General features: G+C 42.8%; 1 protein-coding gene across 1 annotated transcript in view; it reads right to left on the bottom strand.

Annotated features, from left to right (window-relative positions):
• Positions 1-8,284: 8,284 nt before the first annotated feature.
• The window catches only part of LOC138287630 (retroelement silencing factor 1-like), a 215,830-nt gene continuing 201,057 nt past the window's right edge, over positions 8,285-23,057 (bottom strand). The window contains exon 4 of the mRNA XM_069228214.1: positions 8,285-10,129. The gene's annotated coding sequence lies outside the window, so the exon portion shown is untranslated. The remainder of the gene's footprint in view (positions 10,130-23,057) is intronic.

Raw genomic sequence — 23,057 nt, 5'->3', positions numbered from 1 at the left:
ATAATGCCATGTGGGCCCCTGAAATGGCGGCTGCCTGACCTGTAAAGTGGGACAAGGGGATATGAGGTAACTGCGCTGGCGTTGTACACAGTCGCGGTAGGCGTCGAAGACCGCAGTGCAATCCTGCATTGTTTGACATTGGACCCTATGAGTCCCAAGAGCTAATGACGATGTACGCCGGCGGTGGCGGTACGCACTGCCGCGGACGTGACCGCCATTTTCTCTCTGTTCAATCACTTGATACCTGATCTTCGACAGGAGAGGACCTACACTGCAAGTGCTGCTGTGACCTCAGTCTGGAAGATACAATGGCTCGTGTGTCTGGGGAAAGGGAGCCCCTGCCTTCAGCACGGAGGAGTTGGAGAAACTCGTGGATGGGGTCCTCCCCCAGTAGACGCTACTCTACGGTCCTTCAGAAAAACAGGTAAGTACACTGTGAGCATGCTGTATGGGCAATGCCTGTGTGGAGTGGTGTGGATGAAAGATAGGGGGGGGTGAGAATGAGGTATGCATGAAACGACGGTGAGTGCATGTGCGTCATGGCAAGGGTAGGGATGCGGGCCAATGACTGACGGTGCAGACGGTAATAACTTCTATTTTTCCCCTGTACTATTCCTGCAGGTCAGCGCCCACCAGAAGAAGGACATTTGGCGTGCCATCGCCAAGGAAGTCCGAACCCTGGGGGTCTACCACAGATGGAGCACCCACTGCCGGAAAAGATGGGAGGACATTCGCCGCTGGAGCAAGATTACACACACAGGAACAATTTAACATGCTTGCTTACTCCAGTAGAAAAGAGCTTAGGACAAACTGATGACAGGAGAAAGACATTGAAGGGAAAATTAGATAAAGGCTTAGTGGAAAGGACATTTAGGGAGGACTATACGTTTAGTGAAATCAAGACACGAAGTAAGTTGGCTTTAGATGCACAGCACGTAGGGAAGCTTTGTGTTTATAGGACAAAGTCTAGAACTGACACGTTATTTGTGGGAATGAGTGAATGCAGGCATGTGTTTCTTTTCCAGAGTAAATGGACTTTTATGTTAAATGGACAAGACCCAGTAGTTCCAGTGGTTTATTACATCTGTGGGCCAAATGCTTATTACTGTCTTCCAAGAGGATGGTATTTGGGAATAGTCTTCCCAAAGATTTATTAACTAGAACCAGAATCGGTTACACCTTGCTAGATCAAAGAGAGAATCTTACTCTGCCATAGTTGGAGATATATTTGGAGCGATGATTCCCTCAATGGGAGTTATTCTGAACGCAGTGAAAATTCAAAACATGTCTACTACTGTAAATAACATGTTGACTAGTTTTTTAGGAACCATGATCCCAATAGACACAAAAAATGGCTGCAGTACGATCTATGACTCTTCAGAACTGCCTTGTGTTAGACATCCTTTTAGCAAAGGAGGGCAAAGCTTGTTAGTTGCAAGATTGTTGTACTTTAGTCCCAGACAATAGTAAAAAGGTTAGAAGCTTTAATAACAATCTGACTAATATCAACTATGATTTTAAAAGATTTGAAAGAACCTAGAGTTTGGGAAAAGTTTGGCAAAGGTTTTGCTTCTGTGGAAAATTGGCTGGACAACCTACCAAAAGGTTTAATTCTGAAAATAATACAGATAACATTGATTATTGTGATTTGTATAATTGAATCATGGGCAATTTATAAATTGTATAATATGATTAAAATGAAGAAGTTGAAAGGATCAGAGGAGGGGAGAAATTAAATTGGAAAGATACTTTAGAGAAAATTTGACAAAGAAAAGAAGGGTAAAAAGTTATAACGAGACAAACGTTTAGGTAAACAAAAATTTGTGTAAAGGGATATAAAATGTGATGACATATTTAGTCATCAGAGGAGAGACTGTGAAAGCTGAATTAATCACAAACAAATTTACATTTATTATTGGTTAAGAATTTGAATGACTTTAGGTTAACATGGAAAATAATGCGTGTCTTGGAAAATTTGTCCACTTGAGTGACCACCATAATGTATGACAATTATTAAAGAATTCACATTTTTAGCTTAAATAAAGTGCACGGGTAGAATGAAATGCACTAATGGATCATAATAATAATTTAATGTTATGTATTTGTTTAGCTAATGCTAGGCATCGACTAATGTAGATGTTTGGGCTTAGTCGACAAAACCTCATGTTAAGCTGCACAGTTTTAATAATGTTTGTAAATGTTTTGTGAATGTAGAGAATTAAATTAATATTGCTCACTGATCGCACTGCGCTGACCAAGCGATTTGTAAATGTCTTTAACCCCTTCACTGCCACGCCTTTTCCCCCTCAGGTGCCAGGCCTTTTTTTGGCTATTTGGGGCAGTTTGCTTAGGCCCTCATAACTTTTTGTCCACATAAGCTACCCATGCCAAATTTGTGTCTTTTTTTTTCCCAACATCCTAGGGATTGTAGAGGAACCCAGAGATTGTGGGTTCCCCTGGAGGAGACCTAGAAATTTGCCAAAATACAGCAAAATTTTAATTTGTTTTTTTTTAAATGGGGAAAAAGGGCTTCAGCAGAAAGTTTTGTTTTTTTTCCCTGAAAATGGAATCTACAAAGGGTTTGCAGTGCTAAAACCACCTCCTTTCAACTTTCAGGAACAGGCAGACTTGAATCAAAAAAACAAATTTTTCAACACAATTTTGGCATTTTACTGGGACATACCCCATTTTTACTATTTTTGTGCTTTTAGCCTCCTTCCAGTTAGAGACAGAAATGGGTGTGACATCAATGGTGGATCCCAGACAGCTAAACATTTCTGAAAAGTAGACAAAATTCTGAATCCACAAAGGGTCATTTGTGTAGATCCTACAAGGTTTACCCACAGAAAATAAAAGCTGAAATAAAAAAAATATTGAAATTGAGGTGAAAAATAGCCATTCCTCTCCACATTTTTCCTGCGATGTCAGATTTTCAAAAGCAATATACCATTACGTCTGCTGGACTCTTCAGGTTGCGGGGATATATTGGGCTTGTAGGTTAATCAGGAACCCTACCCAGAGCCAATATTGGAGCTGCACCTTGCAATGGGTTTTCATTGTATACCGGGTATACAGCAATTCATTTGATGAAATATAAAGAGTGAAAAATAGGTATCAAGGAAACCTTTGTATTTCCAAAATGGGCACAAGATAAAGTGTTGAGAAGCAGTGGTTATTTGCACATCTCTGAATTCCGGGGTACCCATACTAGCATGAGAATTACAGGGCATTTCTCAAATAGTCATCTTTTTTACACAGTGTCCTACATTTGGAAGGAAAAAATGTAGAGAAAGACAAGGGGCAATAACACTTGTTCTTCTATTCTGTGTTCCCCGAAGTCTCCCGATAAAAATTGTACCTCACTTGCGTGGGTAGGCCTAATGCCTGCGACAGGAAACGCAACATGGACACATCACATTTTTACATCGAAATCTGACGTGTTTTTTGCAAAGTGCCTAGCTGCAGATTTTGGCCTCTAGCTCAGCCGGCACCTAGGAAACCTAGCAAGCCTGGACATTTCTGAAAACTAGACACCTAGGGGAACCCAGGATTGGGTAACTTGTAGCACTTTCATCAGGTTCTGTTACCCAGAATCCTTAGCAAACCTCAAAATTTGGCCAAAAAAAAAACCACTTTCCTCACATTTCGGTGCTGCAAAGTTCTGGAATCTGAGGGGGGGCCACAAACTTCCTTCCACCCAGCATTCCCCCAGGTCTCCTGGTAATAATGGTACCTCACTTGTGTGGGTAGGCCTAGTTCTCTGCAACAGGAAATGCCCCAAAACACTACGTGAACATATCAAAGTTATCAAATACAAAACGACCTGTTTTTGGTGGGGTCACCTGCGTTTTTGGTCCTGGGCTCAGCATCTAGGGAAACCTACAAAACCCAGACATTTCTGAACACTAGACATCCAAGGGAGTCCAGTAAGGTGTGACTTGTGTGGATCCCCCAGTGTTTTCTTACCCAGAATCCTTAGCAAACCTCACATTTAGCTAAAAAAAAAAATATTTAAAAATAAAAAAATAAAAAAATAACACATCGCCAAACATTTCCTACCATCCAACGTTCCCCTCAGTCTCCTGATAAAAATCATACCTCACTTGTGTAGGTGGGCCAAGTGCCTGTGACCGTGAAGAGCGAAAAACTTATGGAAATTTAGAGGGAACCAAAAAGGGTCCAAAAGGGAATTTTGGAAAAAAATGTTTTAAGGCTGAAAAGTGGGGCAGAATTGTTAGTGGTATAGATGCAACAATGCTGGGTGGTAGGAATTTTGTGATTCCTGCAGATTCCGGAAGGTTCCATCACAAAAATGTGGGAGAATGTGTGATTTCAAGCAAAGTTGGAGGTTTGCAGGGCATTGTGGGTAAGCAAATGGTGCAGGTGCATGTAGAGCACACTACCCTGGACTCACCCAGATGTTTAGTTTTTCAGATGTGTCTAGGTCTTGTAGATTTTTCTACAAGGCAGTGTCCCAAAGTCCAAAAAGCGCAGCCCTCACCATTCCAAGTGGGACGATTGAGAGTTAGACAAGCTCTCATGGCCCAAATGTAAAAACAAAACCCAAAATAATCAACTGTCCTTTTGCCTCCCGTGAGATAAGAAGTTTTGTTGGGGGGGGGGGGGGGCTGTGGGGGAGGAGGAGAGCTGAAAGACTGTTACCCCTTTAGTTGGGGTGGGGGCATAACCATGCCCATACTGGTTGGTAGCCACCACCCCACCATTTATATTTTTTTGGAATTCCCTGGCATCTAGTAGCAACCCCCAGGGAGTAGATTGGGGGGCTTGGGGGGGTAATTGCCCCATCTGCCCACCAGTGGGCAGAACAACTTTTTTCCCATTTATGTGGGGTGGGGATATGGCCATAACCCCACCTTCTTTTTTTGAAAAAAAAACCTTCTCTGGTGGGCTTTCTGCCCTCCTTGGTGGCAGATAGGCCTTACAAACATAGGCTGAAATGGCCAACAGTAATGTACCCCCATGGGGAGCGACCCTTGCCCAAGGGGCTGCCCCCCCAAACAAACACACACACCAATCCCTGGTAATAGAAATAGGCTGATCTGCCCCCAAGAGACTCATACCTCAGCACTAGAGCTACAACTCTTGCAGAAGTGGTGGAGGGGGGGGCGATCCAAGCTACTACCTACTCGGCTTATGTGAGGGAGGGTGATGGTCTGGATCCGCTCTGGTGTTCCCTTTCAGGTTCTTGACATGACAATGTCACGAGGAGGGCTGCCTTGACAGCTCCCCGATCTTGGTGGGGAGCATCTACGCCCCAAATATGGAGCTGGGCTCCTTCTGTACCTTCCTCTCTTGTGTGCTAGCATACAAGATCTATATTCTGTGGATACTGGGCAGAGATTACAACTCTGCACTCGACCTTCACCTAGATTGCTCTCATCCCCCGCTGCCCTGGTTCACCTCTGCTCAGGCAGAGTGCATTGTGAGCTGGGTCAGCCAGTTCTCGCTGGCAGACATCTGGCATGCTAAATATCCAAACGACTGGTTCTACACTTTCTATTCTGCTTATAGCACGTATGTGCACCTGGAGCGATTCTGATGCTCCTGTCCCATTCTAAGCTTAGTCCACCACCTGGATTACCTCGGATGGGTGGCAGTGGAGCACGAAGCATATGTGATCGACAGAGTGGAAAACTCAACTAGAGTAGTGAGGAGTGAACTGGAGTGCCATGGAGTGACATATACTGGTGTAGAATGTTATGGAGGGAGTAGTGTGTCTTAGAGTTGACTAGACTGTCAGAGTGTAGTAGAGTTGAGTGGCATGGAATGGTATAGAGCAGAGTGGAGTGGTGTAGAGGGTGTTGCTTTGAGAGAAGTAGAGTTGAGTATATTTTCAGAGTGGAGAAGTGTAGGAGAGTGTAATGGCAGTGTAAAGTGATGCAGAGTAGAGCAGAGCATTGTGTCAGAGTGGAGTGGCATAGAGTGGACTAGTGGAGTGGAATAGAGTGGTATTGCTGTGTCAAAATATAATAAAGTGGCATGGAATGGCATAGAGGGAGTTCTGTAGACCGAGTGGAGTAAAGTGTCATTAAGTGGAGTAGAGTTTAATGGAGTGGAGTAGAGTGGCCTAGAGTGAAGGGCCATAAAATACACTGGTGCAAAGTAGATTGGTGTAGAGTGCAGTGGCGTAGAGTGCATTGGCGTAGAATGCAATGGTGTAGGGACGAGTGGTGCAGAGTAGATTGCAGTGGCGTAGAGTGCAGTGACGTATAGTAGATTGCTTCAGAGTAGAGCAAAGTGGCATGGAGTGGTACAAGGTAGAGTGCAGTGAAAGTCTATTGGTGTAGAGTACAGTGCTGCAAAGAGTAGGGTAGAGTGCACAGGCAGAATGATTTAGAGTACAGCTGACTAGAGTGGTATAGAGTGTAGTGATGAACATTGCAGTGATGCAAACAGTAAGGTAGAGTGCAGTGAAATAAAGTAGAGTGGTGTGGAGTAGGGAGGCATAGAGTGCAGTGGTGTAGAGGGCAGAGTTAGAGTTCAGTGATGCAGAGTATATTACAGTGGCATAGATGGTAGTGGCACAGAGTGGTGCAGCGGCACAGAGTAAACTGGCATAGAGTGCAGTGGTGGAAAGTAGAGTTGTAGAGTGCAGTGGGGTAAAGTAGAGTGGCATAGAGTGCAGTGGTTTAGAGCAGAGTAAAGTGACAGAGTGCAGGGGTGTAAAGAAGAGAATTGCAGAGAAGAGTATAGTGGCAAAAAGTACAATGGTGCAGAGTAGACAGGGATAGAATTTAGTGGCCTAGAGTAATGGTTTAGGAAAGTGGTGCAGAGTACAGTGGGGCAGGGTAGTTTGGAGTGTCGCAGAGTGCAGTGGCACAGGGTAGGGTGCAATGGAATATGGTGCATTGGTGTAGAGTGGTGCAGATAAGTGTGGTGTAAACAATGGCGTACAGTAAAGTGGTGCAGAGTAGTATAGAATGGCTTAGAGTACAAAGGTGTATAGACAAATGGTAGAGTGCGCAGTGGTGTGCAGTGATGTAAAGTGTTGCAGAGTATAGTGGCACAGAGTGCAGTGTAGTCGGGGCAGAGTGGTGCACGGTAGAATACAGTGGCCTAGAGTAGATTGGCATAGAGTGCACTGGTGCGGAGATGTAAAGAGTACAGTGTATTGGCGTAGAGTACAATGGCATAGGGTGCAGTGTTGCAAGGTAGAATGACAGGGTAGTGTGGCAGAGGAGAGTGGTGTGGAGTGGCACAGAGCGTAAAGTGCAGTGCTGTAGAGTAGTGGAGGTATAGTGCATTGCACAGAGTGGTGTAGAGTAGAAGAGAGGAGTGGTGTAGAGTAGAAGAGTAGATAGAAGTGGTGTAGAGTGGAGTGGTGCAGAGTAGAGTGCAGTGATGCAGTGTGGAGTGGCATGCAGAGGAACGGCATAGTGTGGAGTAGGGCAGAGTGGAGTGGCAGAGTGGAATATGCATGATGTGGTAGCACACTTCTCTTACAGACAACACATCCTCAACTGAAATCTCCATTACATTTGCACATATGTACAGTTTTACTAATAAAAGTATACAGCCCACAAAGGATAATGTGTGGAAATGTCATCACCTACTGTATTGATTTGATTTGTTTTAAATTATTTGTTTCCACCACACATCAGAATTATTAAACATGTGCTTCATTTGGCCTTTTCTAATTATGAAATATCTGCACAGTTCATTTATGGATATTTAAATTTTGTGTGCTAGAAAAAAAGACATACCTTTCACAAAAAGATTGTCACATTAATCCTCTCATTTTGAAGTCAGAGAAAGAAAAGTACGAAACTCCCTTGGAAAACGGAGTAGGCAAATTGACCTCTGTCTTTGAATACACAGCAAATGTGAAAAGATAAAAACCAAGATTTAAATGCATGTTTACAGAAAGAGAGCACTGTGGAAGAATAAAGTGAATAGGGTTTGGGCATGGAAAGGGACAAACTCGAGCTGGACAGCCTAAGACAAAGAGAGACAGCAAATAGAAAGCATGCAAATGTGAGTTACAAACCACAAATCCAATGGTAAACAAAGGATGGGATGTATTCCCAGGGAAGCTTTCCAGATGTCCAAGATGTCATTATGCCTGGTAGGCTTTGAACTAAAAAGTCTTGAAATTCACAAGGTAAGGTGCTGAATCTACTTTTGTTCCAAAGTACTATCAGGACCACATCAACAACATACATATTATAGAAATATTGAATGTGATAAAATTGCTCAAGAATAGAATAATTGTCCAAAATGCACACATTTAAAAAAAACAAATCCTCAAAATGTTTGTTTAGATGAGGTTTATTTGAAATATTAAAAAGAGCAACATCTGAACATTTGTCGCAATTTCATAACGAAAATAATAAACTTAAATTATATACACTATAACTTTCAGTAGAAAACCTGAACATAAACCTTGGACAGAGTCATCATTAAACTGAGGTTGAAATAAACTGGTTCCCAGATTTCCACAAGATATGGTAACAAATCACATTGAAAATGTTCTAAAACTGGAGCAGTATGAAGTTAAACAGGTAAAGCATTAACCACAGAGAATAAAAACACTCAAATTTAGGTATTTCATTTTTTAAAAATGAGTTGCGTAAAAAGCTAAATCTGTGTTAGCTCTGTACAATATTTAAGGAAGAAACAGTTCAAGTGCTGAACAACTGTAATTTGTATAGAACTTTGACAACACACAGGTTTGCACTTTATTTCTGTAAACGCATTCACCTGTAAAAACTGCTATGTTCTTCCATTCTGAGACAGTTTTACAGGTACCTCTTTATCCTGCATTTTTATATAGCAAAAGGTGCTCCAACAACTTCTTACCAGAAAAATGTAGGAAGTGAAACAATATCATGGTTTCACAGCATAATATCAAGGAACAAAGTATCATCTTGCAAAAAATATCGTCTCCAGGACATCAACTATCACTCTATCAGGGTAAAAACATATAGGCAAGTATAGATTTACTATTCTTAACTCCAGATCTGTGCACCTCTAGGATAAAGACATTGTCACATAACAGATGTAGAGCTAAGATCAGGAAATATTAACTTATCTTGGTTTACTTACTTTGATGACACAGTAGCAGTCTATATTTTCGAATCAGTATTTTTGCACAACAATAGCTAAACTCGATACTTTGGACGAATGCAAATATCAAATCTACAGCTCTCATGTCCTTCATGGAGCATGTCAAAAACATGCTACCTGATGAGGAATGCCAGATCAGTACATCTGCACTATGTATGGTTTTGTAGTTCTTAAGGAAAAAATTAATGTAATCTCTTTTTTACCCAGACTTTGCCTACCACACAACATTCAATGCACTGCCCATACCTATCAGGTGGAATTTATTACTGACGCATGATCACGACTGGAGCAAACAGCTCTCTTCTCCTACAATATTACTGGTGTCTTGTAGATGGAGTCTTTAGCTATCTAAGACTTCGAGGGATTTATTTTTTCTCACCCCTGGGGTAAAAAGATCATCTTTAAATTTGGGTGTTTTTTTTTCCAGACGACTGGCTGATTGCTGAAGTGAAGCGGAGCTGCGTTGGTTTGCCGGGCCACAGCACTAAAAGAGAGCAGCAGTGTTGAAGCAGTTGATCTGCAGTTCTGTTTGCAAGATGCAGCAGACAGACCAGAAATTGGACTGGATCTTTGAAATTGGATGCAGTTAAAACCCAAAGTAGAGGTCAGCTGCAATTTGTAATTTTCATGACCTTACATATCTGGTTATCAGAATTGTAGAGAATGTTTTCTTTGCTTTCAACTCTTAGGCTAAAATGTTTCAAAGTAAAACTAGATTTACTACAGAAACCTGTTAACAAAACAAACACTCTAGATTGCTGCCATCAGTTACATTTAAACCAAAAAAGTGACCTAATATAGGTGAACATCGATTTATGTCCTCAACCCAGCGAGGATAACACATTCAATAATGAACTATTTAATGATCAGAAAGTAGATCCAGGTTTTACACAGACTACAGTCTCAGGAAGTAGCTTCTTTCCAAAATTTCACTCAAGGGCAGATGACGAGGACACTACTACAGACGTTTGCATGAACTTAATTTTCCTCATTTACAAATGTCCTCTACTTGAAACTTCAGCATCTGGTAAAGAACTGCGATCTGAGGAAAAATAAACATTAGAAATTGTCAGCTCGAGTCACATGGCTTGGTTTTCCTTAAACTATATGCTTACCTTTGAATGCATACAGCATTCCATTGCCTTTTTGGCTAGGTTGGCACTGTACAAATAGAGCACAGATACAAACAGTCCCTCTAAATTGACTTAAGGCACATAAATAAAATTCAAATGTCTGTTCCACAAGATAAATAAGATTTCCACATGAATATTCACTGAGTTATGTCACACAAGTATATTGACAAAGATAGTACTAATACCTGGCATTTCACAAAATATAAGCAATTACAGTTGTATGCCACAGAATAACTGACATATTACACATATAAATGTTTCTAAAGGGAGTTGAATCTGCTAGGTATCCAGTCATGGATTAAAGACCTAGACTGGGCCCAGACCAAAGACCATCATATTGCCCAAACTACTACATTCATAAAGACTACTTGATGAAGACTAATTAGTGAACTTTATTGAAAATTTAACTCGTTTGATTTTTTTAATGGACTCCATTAATATCTATGTTCACCATACTCCCTAGCAGTGCTTAATTTATAAAATAATGAGACTGTGACTAAAGCTCTGCTCAGAACCCTGTAGCTAGTGCTATTAAATGCAGGTGCACAAATGCATAGTATTGAATCCACCTCATGCCTCTTTAACCCACTACCAGAGACACAATGCACCTTTATCTAACTCTTGGCGGTTTCTGCTTTCTCCCTTTATGAAGGTTGTCTGCCTTTCTCTTGCTCATTCTTTCCCCTTTGTGTAACTTGCCTCTCTTGGTCTTGCTCTCGGTCAATGTTTTATGAGGGGAAAATAAGTGCCAGTCTCCACATGAGTGTGACCCACTAACACCACCGGCCCAAATTTAGTAATGCTCCCATGTGAGTTTAATGAATTTTACCCTGGAATGGCCCCCTGGCAATTATACATAGGTTATGAGCATTATCTGCTATTAGCATGCCTATGTAGTGCTGCATCTGTGATATGTTTTACACACTTGCAAGTCTATTACACTTTATGCTGTTGCATAAATTGAAAACCTACAACACTTGTTAAAGAGGCTAAATTGAGAGAACCAAGGAACAGATTTTTGAAGGTTCTATTTGCGAAAAGTGGTGTTAATTGAACACCGCCTTGCTGCAAATAGAATTGGGTTGTGAAAATTGACCTGTATATTATTCACAAAAATACAGAATCGTAGTGAGTTGCAAATGGACCCGCCCAATGGAAAGCAATTAGTCCACTTGTAATTAGTGATCCATTATAATTAGGTACAATCACAGTGATGTGACCTGCAAGGATCAGCATGCCACCATCCCAGTGACTGCTTTTAAAAAAAAAAAAAAAAAAAAAAAAAATGTTGAAAAGCAGGTGCTAGATTTTCCTGATAGAAACGGGAGTACTTTAACTAAAATATTTTCCTTTTTGAAAGTGAGTTGGCAGTGTTTCCCTGGTTACTGCCTACTCCCCCTGATGTATCCCAGTTCTTGAGGGTAAGGTGTCCAAAACAGACCCTGCTTCCCGTTTGCGAATCAGTTACCACCTCAATTTGACAGTGCATAACTCTTAAATGATTTGTGACAGGAATTGTGGTTAGAAACTACACGCATATCAAGGTTGAAATGCAGTTTGGAAGGGACACCTACAACATGGTCCTTTCAAACTGCATTTTGCAATCAATCTGTAAACACATTCACCAATTCAGAAAAACGTTTCATAATCGATACATAGGTTTATTAAATCCAGAAATTATTGTTAGCGGTTAAAACCCCTCTGAATAAGTAAGTCTGAAACCTTTAAAAAGAGTTATACATTTGGTTACAAGTGCTCTGTAGTATGATGTTGAGAGGTAATGAAACTGGGTTGTTCTTAAATGCAGAAGCACTAAAACCTAGGAAGGGCAATGCATCTTGAGCTAGCTACCATCAAGTGACAGATGGAGGGCAGCAGATAAAAGAGGAATGGTGGCAATGGAGTTTTAGGCAAATAAAGAAGGTCTCTCAAAACAGTAAACATAAGCCATTGTATTTTGCACAGACTAAAATTACTGATGAGTGCTGGTGTGTAATACAGTGATGAAACAGAAGACTTTTGGTGTGAAAGAAAGATGGCATATTTTCGCCATAGTGAACGGCTTTACCCAAGGCTACAAGATAATTTAAAACAGGTTCTCTCCATTTTGAAAACCATGATTAAGATGGCTTTCCCTTTCATGCCATCGCTCACATAGATGGACTATAAGGCCAATATCCCATACCGCTACAGGAAGCAGACAATGCTGACATTACAGGCAATAATTTTAGCAAAAGAGTGGCTATACATTGGGAATGCAGGCCACCACCAAAATTATGGATTTATTTTGACACCCAGCCAAGAGCAGTGAAGTAGCAGAAGTATGCAGCAGAATATCCGACCTTACTCTTAAGCTAAAGGATATCTTACATCCTTATGGTCTGGTTTGACAGCACACCTGTGGCCAGACATATATATGAGAACACCGGCAGAAGGGCTTTGGCTCTGCTCACCTGTTGGGAGCCAGAAGCACGTTGATTGGGCAGATGTTGCGTGCTTTCACAAAAGGACTTGCTGCCACATAGTTGTGATAATTTTGTTTATACATCCAGCTGCCTGTGGTTGAACTTTCAATGGTACACACATGCTATTACATTGTCTAAGAAAACTAGATTATTTATGGTGTTTTTCTCTCGCAACCGCACATATAAGAAGGCCAACATTAATCTACATGGCCTTTTAGGTCTGGCCTTACAGTACAACTATCACCTAACCTTTTAACCTGCACCAATATTATTCTGTAGTTCTTTGCTTCTACAGAAATACACATTGATTCCCACGCTGTCTTGTACTACTACACATTACCATTCAACATTCGTTTTAAAGTCAGACCTTTTGGTATTGCAAATGTTCATGTAAGTTGGTATTTAGCATCTCAGAGAAACAGGGAACAGCAGAAGAAGATATACTTGAAGTCTCAGATGAAATGGCAAAGAGTATACTCCGATATCTGATTCATCTAGTTGGTAAGTTCTACAAGCTGTGCTTGTAGGAATCTTGCTTTTTATGTATTGTACCAATGTAGGGGTACCCAACGAAAGAAGTCAAAACGACCCTCATCGCAATCAATTCATTGTATTGTTTCAGTTGATTAAAACCATAACAATTTCCATACAAATTTACATAGTACAATTTATGCCATCATTAAAAAATATAAAATATATGCCTAAAACGTTTTAAACCCATGCTCAAAATGCAAATTATGTTCTATTTGTGCAAATACTCGATAGAAAGATTACATTCCAGCTGGAATTCAATGGTTATATGTGAATATATACTTGTGCTGTCATGTGTGTGCAATTAAGGCCCTGTTTGTGCAGGTGCACAATACCAAATACAAGCTTAGGTTGAGCTTACGCGTCAAGCCGATCACAGCACATGCAGCTTTGGTCTAAAATCAATCAACACAAATCATCCCAGGCTGCGGAAGTCCGTTATGCAGGGGTGCATTTTGATCCTGGTTTGTCGATAGGAACCAGGGCCAGAAACGTAACAAGTTTACAGTTTAAATGCAGGTCCCCCCCCAATTGAGACATGCTATTATAGATTCCCTGCATGTATGAATGCCCCTTTTGTTAAAGATTTTTACCCATTGCAGGCATAGGTTTCGAAGTTTGGAACAAATGGAGATCCAGTGGATAAAACCCTCTTTATCCCTTGTACAAAATCAATCTGCAAGATATGGGACCAGAGTATTTTCACGTTGGTTGATTAACCAATGTAGGTATAATTCCCATAAGGAAAAATCATGATTCAGAGTTTAATGTAGGCTTGATAAGAAGCCGGTGTAAGAGTATTTTGGTACCAACCATGCATGTGAACATGAGCATAATTTAATTTGGTCTTTCAGACAAGACTGAAGCTTTACGCCCTGTTTGTTACATTTTTGAAGGCATCATAGGATGCTCGCACAGTTCCTTTGAATCTATTTTTGAGATGGATTTGTTCACATACTTGTAATATTCAGACTGGTGATCCCCTTGAAGAGCCAACCATATCACACTATTTAGTGGAGAAGATTGATCTTGACTAATCTTATACCAACTCTTTGTTATTGCTCTTCTAGCCAAATCGTGCTTAGTGAGCCCAAATTCAAGCCAATTTTGTGCTGGTGAAGAGCCTGGTGGAAGGTTAAAAACTCACCTAAAGATGCTGGTCTGCGCTTTATCCAGTATTGCAGCATCCAGGCCTCTCATGGCCAAACTGCCAAATGCAATGGTTGGCAGTAACATCACAGAGATAACAGTTGAAAGGTGTTGGAAAGAGGAAACAGCCATGTATTTTGCCAGAGTAGTAAGGGCATGGATGAGTACGTTCATCTACTTCACTATAAATTGTTTTTGGTAACTAAACTTTCCTCTGGAGTGTAGATAGAACTCCAAGTATTTATAGTTGATTACAGACTCTAGTAGACTATGATTTGATAAAATTATGGATCCTGCCCCTGTTTGCAGATGGACATAGTTTTTGTCACATTCACCTCTAGGTGGCTGATTCTGGCATACTGCGCCAGGACAATAACTGATCTTTGTAGGCCCACTTTCGTTGAACTGAACAACAAAATGTCATCTGCATATGATAGATGTGCAAGACGAAGGTGACCCAGACTAGGGGGATGCAAATTTTCCTGCTCCAGAGCTGGTGATAAGTCTGCCATAAAAACATTTAAAAGATGAGGTTCTAATACACAATCTTACTAGAGTCCCTGGAATGTTGGAATCTTCCTTGACATTCTCATTGCGTCCCAATTTTCACTTGGATCCAGGTCTCAGTGCATAATAGTTGAATTGATTGTAGCAAATTATCTGGCAGACCCCAGCTCTGCAGCTTGTTCCAAAGGGGCTCCCAGTTTACAGTGTCAAAAGCGACCTTAAAATCTACAAAACAGAGGTGTAACTTTTTCCTCGTCTGCTAACACTGTTTGATCAAAAAGCCAGTTACTAAGAGATTCGTCGTCATACCTACGCCTTTTCTGAATCTGGTCTGATTTAGTGGGATGATGTCATTTTTGTTTGACCAGTCTATTAAGTCCACCAATAGCAAGGATGCGTACTATTTAGCTTTGGTGTCCAATAGGGCTATAGCCCTACAGTTGGCTGGATTTGCCCTCTCTCCTCCTTTAAAAATTGGATTTATTATGGAACTTCAACTCGCTGATACAGTGCTACTATGCTGAACGTCCTTGAATAGTGAACATAGTACCTGCAGCCTTCATACTGTGGTGAAAACTTTACAGATAACCCATCTTCTGAAGCAAAATAAGCACACATGCAGGTCAGTACCTGGCATGCACATACTTCTATGTTATGTAGAAATTGCCATGCTGAGATGATTCTGTCTACTAACTCAAGGCTGCTTACAATACTTAGTATGTTGAATAGTTGCCCTGTTGAAAAAGTTTTTTTGCAGAACCAAAAACCTTGAGTGGAATATGCTGCACTCAAGTCCTCAACTGTCACCTGCACACAGAAAAAGATGTATAACGTGCAAATACCTCTACAAACCTATGATGCATTAGTAACACATGTTTAGTAAACACTTATACCCATTAACTGGACAAAGGCAATACAAAATGGTAATTTATGGTAATATTTGTAAATCGAGTTAGTGTTAAAGTTATACGTTTTAAAATACTTAGTTATATGTTGCACCGTGGTATACTGCAGTGCGTTCGCAGTATACCACAGGATAACAAGGCAGTGTGTGACTGGTTAATGAGTGTTTACCAAACGTAAAAGAAATCAGGGTCATTTTCAGCGCATTTTTGCTGCATTTTGCCAAGTTCGGGGCTAGGGCCTTAGATGTAGGCAACTTGTAGGTTTTATTGTAGTTCTATACCTATTACCACTTCATTAAAGTGGTACCAGGTAGAGACATGTGTTCATAGTTTTCCTATATATTTTTACAGCACTTTACAGCGCCACTTAGAATATGAAAGAAAAAAGCATGGTTGTTGGTAGTTTTTAGGTGTTACTCCGGTACTCTGTGGACTTTTTTGTAAAGAATTAAATATGTAAAAAATTGAAAATACACTATATTTGTGACAGTGTAGTACAGTTTCTTTTTTTAAAATATTTATGTTTTCACTTTATTTTTAGTACCGCAGTACTATGTACAATTTTGTTTCTAAATATATAGCTCTGTTACCATGGCAGGTTGAAATTGTGCTACATAAAACTACAAGTACATAATAAATTAAAGCACTCTTAGTTGATACAATGTATTTGCTTAGTGTGCACATGCCTAATCCCACCAATACTAACTAAATATACTTCATAGGCCACTTTTCCCATATACTGGTCTTTGGAAACCGTCTTTTTTCATATGGTCTGGGCTTGTTCTGCTCTTGACATATTCTGGTCCAAGGTGTTGATGGATATTTCAGATATAGTGGACACTTCAGTGCATTATGATTCCGAGTTGAAAATGGAGGGCTACTGCCTGGGCAATCTCTTTCCTGGGTGGCTCTACTGTTGACAAAGAAGCAAACAGCACTCTGTTGAAAGCAGCGTGTCCATCCCAACTAGACTGCTTGGACGAATTGTTCAGCCAGAAGCCCCAAACAGGTGACGCTCTTCAGAGCAAAGGTCATCCTTTGTAGAGGTCTAATGACCTATGGGGAAATTACAGGGACTATTTATCCTGTCTACAGGTGAATTTGGTTTCCTCTGTGAAGGATGATGTTCTGGAGGACCCTTAACTTTAATGAAGTATCATTTTTAGGGTCGAGCCTGCGTTGCATGCGCTCGCGCATGCGTATCGCAGCGAGACGCTTTTGTATTTAGAAAAGGGCTCGGAGCCCTGTCAACTTCACGTCAGTGTTTTTTAAAGGTTCGTGGGCTTTCCTAATAAAATCTGCTTGCTTTCATTAGCCGAAGGCAAGCATACGTCATGCCTTTTCCGGTGGCTAGCCCTCCTCGAGCGCAGCGACCAAGTACAGAAAACATGCGAGGCTTGCTGTTTTCCATCAGGCTTGTGGACTTCTTTTTCTCTAAATTACGAGTGCGATCTCGCTTGGCAGAAGTCGAGCGCTTTACATAGTTAATTTCACTTTTTCGGGTTGTGTACACAAATGCACTTTTGCCCGGTAGGTGAAAAGTCGGGTTAGGAGTTCACAAGGTGATCAGCTCTAACATGAGCAAACGAGAGACCCGTTGCATTGTAAATGCTTGTTGATCTTCTAGTCTATGTCATCAGCCTAAGAGTGTACATGTGATTCTCTTGGACTGTGTCTTACCCATAATGTGTATTGCTTAAGTGTGTTTGTGTGTGGGGGGAGAGAAGGGGGGGAGGGAAAGAGGGAGGGGGTGTGTGTGTGTGTATGTGTATGTATGTTAGTGTATGTGCGCGCACACACAGCTGTGCCATTGTGATTGCTTGTCTTGTGCCATTGAGGATGCTTGTCTGCAGGTCTGGGGAATCAATCTTGGGATCTCTCTTTGTTGGAAGTTGACACTTTCTATAAATTCTTACTTATTGATTTACAGCAGTCTCTCTATTACGACGGTCTCCAAAGCACAGCTGCTTGCTGAACAAGGCTCGGTTAACTATATACATTTTTGTTCTGTAAATAGCATGGACAGCAACAACTGAGGGAGTGGACGAACGGACAAAGTTACTATGCATACTGAATCTCACTACATTTCTTTCTGACTGGAGGAGCTTGTGCAAGTTTTCATGCATTAGCAGAAGATATGGTTAGCCTCAGTTTAGACCAAAGGACAAGAGTGATAGTCTTGACTGTAATGGGTCTACGCCCTTTAGAAATATACACAAACACGTTTGCCCTCTTGAAGCACAGTCTGGTACAGACTTACTAGTCCGCATCAGCTAGGGCCTAGGGTAAGGCTTAGAATGCGGGAAAATGGGTAGAACAGTAACTCTTAAGAGTCGGTAGACTGCCAACCTAGCAGTAGCAAGCCAAGCCTACTACAAGACTTCCCTCTGGAGCGAGCAATGATAAACCTAGTATAGTTTGCTACAGTGCACAATGAATAACGCAAAACTATTATAAATTCAAAAAGAACAATAATGAACTTTGAAAAGATAGGGAATTGTGGGCTTTTAGAAGGCATGTATCAAAGAAAGATGGATTAAAATATAGGAAGAGGCTCAATCGGAAAAAACACTTAAAAACAGACATGAAAGTGGTCTAAGATGCAGCAGAGGAAGCAGAATGGTGTCGGGCAGGATCCTTGCAAAATTGAGGCAAGGGTTCAGTTATTTCCGTGCCTCGTACCAGGGGTGTAGGAGACACAACATTTCTGGGGGGGGGGGGGGGGGGGGGAGAATGTGGGGAGGCGGTTGCTTCCAGTCGAGTCCTGGGCAGCCTGCAATTCCCTGTCTGCTGGGCCCTTGGCTGCCTATTAAGCAGCGACAATCTCTGTGCTGCTGTTCGCCTGTGTAAATTCCTGTGAGGACTGCACTGCCGGCTGGGCGCAGTGCTTCCTGTTGATTCCTGTGCAGCCTTCCATGCACTGTGCTGACTGTTGGGAGCTTTCGTTCTAGTCAGGCTGTGTCAGTCTCTGGCCCCCCACCTGCCTGTGAAGGCCAGTAAGGCCTATGATTGCTGCTAGGTCCTTGTCTGACTGTCAAGTGTAAGTCTCTGTGCTGCCGCCTTCCTGTGAACTGCTGTGCTGTCTGACAGGGCCGGCCTTAGTTCTGGTGGCGCCCTGTGCGACATTGTTTGTTGCCGCCCCCCAGTGACCACCTCCGCCACTGATTCCCTCACTACTATCCATCACCACTCTCGCTCAGATGCATTTCATTCGTTTTATAGCACCACTCATACCGGGAAATATCCCTTACAACGCAAAAAACGCATTACAATAACCATGCTGCTGTCATTAACACAAATATGGGGCTAGCATGGATGCCTTTACCACACATGTCTTTACCACGCATATGCGTGGTTACAGCATAGAGAGCGGTCTAGCTGTCCGGGTGGAACAGGAAGAATCAGAGGAGAGCGAGGTGAGTAGGGCTGTGGCCGGGTTTAGGGTGGGAGGTTGGGTTCATTTTTAGGACAGGGTAGGGTCGGACATGGTGGGGTAAGTTTTAGGGTACAGGGTGGGGGTCATGTAGTATTTAGGACAGAGCGGGGTAGGTTTTAGGGTTCCGGGGGGCAGGGGCGTCAAGGTAGTTTTTAGCGCAGTTCAGGGTAGGCTTTAGGGTTTGACTGGGGGCAGGTAGTTTTTAGGACAGGGCAGGGTTACTTTTAGGGCTCAGGGCGGAGGGGTTTAGGGCTCAGGGCAGGGGCAGTTTTAACTGATAGGGCAGAGTGGAGTACGGTATCAGGTGTAAGGGGACAGGGCGGGGAGAATTTACAACTCATGTTCCTTTACCATTCTTTTACAGCAAAATTTGTTGTAAAAGCATGAGTAGTAAAGACACGTCGTTTAGACCGCGATATTGAGGCATGCATGATATACGCATGTGTTGTTCCATTATTCAGCCCTCATACCAGTCTAGGGTGTCAAAGCACTTTACATCACACAGACATTACGCAGAGACAATCATCATATATGTGTAAATCAATGTATGTGAAATGTTACATAAGACAGAGGACTACAAGGTGTAGGTTCATAGGTCATCCATACTGGTAGCAGGTATAGTTTAAGAGTGCTTTATCTGGAGAAGTGTAAACTCAGAATTTAAAACATAACACCATGGTTGGGGGCTCTCTAATAATAAGAATTGATTTGCACTCAAATTAACTTGTTTTGCAACATTAAGTTAATGAAAGTGGGGGGAAATCATAACGCTCTAATCTATACCTTGATGTTTGCATGCAGCTCTTTGATGAGTTCATTGCTCACTGTTCTATATTCAGTTTTAATTTATAAATTGCAGGGGACAAAAAAGGAGCTCTCTGATGTAGAAAGCTGGCCTGGTGTGTGGTGAGTACCTATGGTATTATCACCTTATACCAGGTCCAAGTATCCCCTTATTTGTGAAGTGTAGACAGTGTCTGTAGGTGTGGATGAGCAGCCAAGACTTATCTAGGACACATGCAAAGACCATGCAATACCACTGTAGTCACACAGCACATGAAAAAACATGTGTTACAAAAATAAAGGTTCCTTATTACAGTAACACTAAAACACTAAATAGTCAATACTCCAATAGGATGTAAGTAGCACACTATTATATGTACAGTAGCAATCAGAAATTGCCATAAAAAGCAATAGAAAACAGTGAAAAGCAATAGGAAATACTAAAGGACCAGACCATATACTTAAAAAGTGGAATGCGAAAGCCGGTTCCCCACGCAAGGAAGTGGAATCAGTAGAGGGGAGCTGCAGGAACTAGGAAACCCCAAAGGTAAGTACCAGAATGCCCCCCAGCGACCAGGAGAAAAGAGGTAAGTTACTGGTTTTTCCCCAACCCACCAAAAGGACTTCAGAGAAGGATATTGCAAAACGCAGGCAAGATTGCAAGAAACTAGAGGTGGATCCTGGAAGAGGAAGACCTGGAAAAGAAGGGGACCAAACCCAGTTTACGTAGGAGTGTCCAGTCGTGGCAGGAGCCACGACCCACCCATCTGTGGATGCAGGAGTTGGTCGACGGGGAGACGAAGACAGTCAGCAATGCAGCACTGGAGCAGATGAAGAGTTCCTAGGTGATGCAGTCGACGTCCCACGCCGGATGAAGAATTGCAGTCAGTCTGTGGTGTGGAAAACCCAACAGCAAGCCTTGGCAAAGGCAAATGTCGCAGTAGGACAAAAGTGGAGCTGCGGGGGACCAGCAAGGTCTAGGGGGACTCAACCCATGGACGGGCGTCCCAGGTGACCCTCAGCAAGACAGTCTGGAGAAGGAGAGGCAGCCCCCACAGAAGACCTACAGGCAAGGAGCCCACGAGCTGCAGAGAGGCCCACGCAGCACACCTGAGAGAGGTCCCACGTCGCAGGCGAAGCACGTTGAGGGCTGTGCTTCACAGAGAAGAGTGCTGGGGGCTGGGGCTACATGGAGCCTGAAGATCCCTTGGAGGAGATAACTACAGGCCTTGGTAGCTGCAAGAGACAGTGCATGGGGGTACTGTCCTGCATGGGAAGGCAAGGACCTACCTACTCCAAAGTTTAACAGCTGGTAGAGAGGACCAAGGAGATCACTCCAGACTATCACCCCTGATGCAGGATCCACGCAGCTCAGGAGGAGAGGAGATCCACGCAGCCGGTCGTTGTTGCAGTTGGTGCCTGCGGATGCAGGTAAGTGACTCCTTCACTCCAAGGAATTTTCCTTCTTTCTTCTCATGCAGACTGAAGACTTGCTGCCCTCAGAGGAAGCACAGCCTGGCTAATGCTGCAGTTGCTGGAAGGAGCCGGAGAAAATGTTGCAGGGTGAAATCGCTGCTGGAGCTGCAGATTGTAGGTTCCTGTGAAGTCCAGTTGCGGTTCCAGTGGCCAGAAGTCATAGTAAACGTTGCAGAGGAGTCCTGCTGGAATCTTGCACATTGAATCTGAGGACCCACCCAAGAAGGAAACCCTAAATAGCCCAGAAAGGGGGATTGGTCACCTAGCAGGATGACCACCTAGGAGGGGGCTGTGACATCACCTGCCTGACCTGGCCACTCATATGCTCACAGAGGCCTCTGCCCACCGTGGATTCAAGATGGCAGAATCAAGTGGCCACCTGGAGGAGCTCCAGGCACCACCCCTGGGGTGGTGATGGACGGGGGAGTGGTTACGCCCATTTCCATTGTCCAGTTTCAGACCAGAGTAGGGGCTGAGGTCCCTGAACTGGTACAGACTGGTTTATCCAAGGAGGGCACCAAATGTTCCCTTCAGAGCATACCATTAGCTTGGCGAAGCTACCCCTCCCAAGCCTTTTAACACCTATTTCCAAATGGAGAGGGTGTTGCCTTCCTCTTCCAAAGGAAATCATTTGTTCTGCCTTCCTAGGCATGAGCTGCTCAAGCAGCAGAAGGAGGGCAGAAATCTGTCTGAGGGGTGGCAGCAGCATGGGCTGCCCGGAAAACCCTAGAAAGCTGATAGGAGCAATGCTGGAGATCCTCTAAGGAGCCCCCAAAGCGCATGGAATCATACAAACAATACTGACAATAGGATTGGGGTATGAGTCTGACATGTTTGTTACCAAACGTGCTCAGGTTCGGAGTTACCATTATGTAGCTGGACATAGGTAGTGACCTATGTCCAGTACACATGTAAAATGGCGTCCCCGCACTCAAGAGAGCCAGGAAAATGTAACTGGAGTTTGTGGGGGCACCTCTGCTCCTGCAGAGGTGCCCTCACACACAGGTACTTTCACCCTGCCCTCTGGGCTAGGAGGGCCTGTCATAGGGGTGACCTACAGTGACCTGGTGCAGTGACCTGAAGTGAAAGGGTGCATGCACCTTTTCACACAGGTTGCAATGGCAGGCCTGCAGACACAGTTTACATGGGCTCCTATGGGTGGATTAATACATGCTGGAGCCCATGGGGAATCCCTGGTACCCCAATGCCCTGGTACCATATACTAGGGACTTATAAGGGGCACCAGTACACCAAATGTGGGATGCGTGTGGTCCAAGCAATCACATTTAATGGGAGAGAGCACTGGGGTCCTGGTTAGCAGGATCCCAGTGAACACAGTCAAAACATACTGACAACAGGCAAAAAGTGGGGGTAACCATGTCAAAAAGAGGGTACTTTCCTGCATCTGACAAAAGCAGTAACCCACTGACCTATTCACATTATATAGACTTTGTGATCTGCATGTAGACATTCTTTGTAGCAGGCATAGTTACCCTGTACATTATGAGTCAAAACTCAGACTAGACAAAACTCCAATCTCTCTCCAGGAAGACCATTAATCACCGGAATTATATTGAGATTTTTA

The sequence above is a fragment of the Pleurodeles waltl genome, chromosome 4_1 (assembly GCF_031143425.1).
Source record: "Pleurodeles waltl isolate 20211129_DDA chromosome 4_1, aPleWal1.hap1.20221129, whole genome shotgun sequence".
NCBI classification, from domain to species: Eukaryota; Metazoa; Chordata; class Amphibia; order Caudata; family Salamandridae; genus Pleurodeles; species Pleurodeles waltl.
Note: the sequence above shows the minus strand (reverse complement) of the source record. Positions and strands in the feature narration are given on the sequence as shown.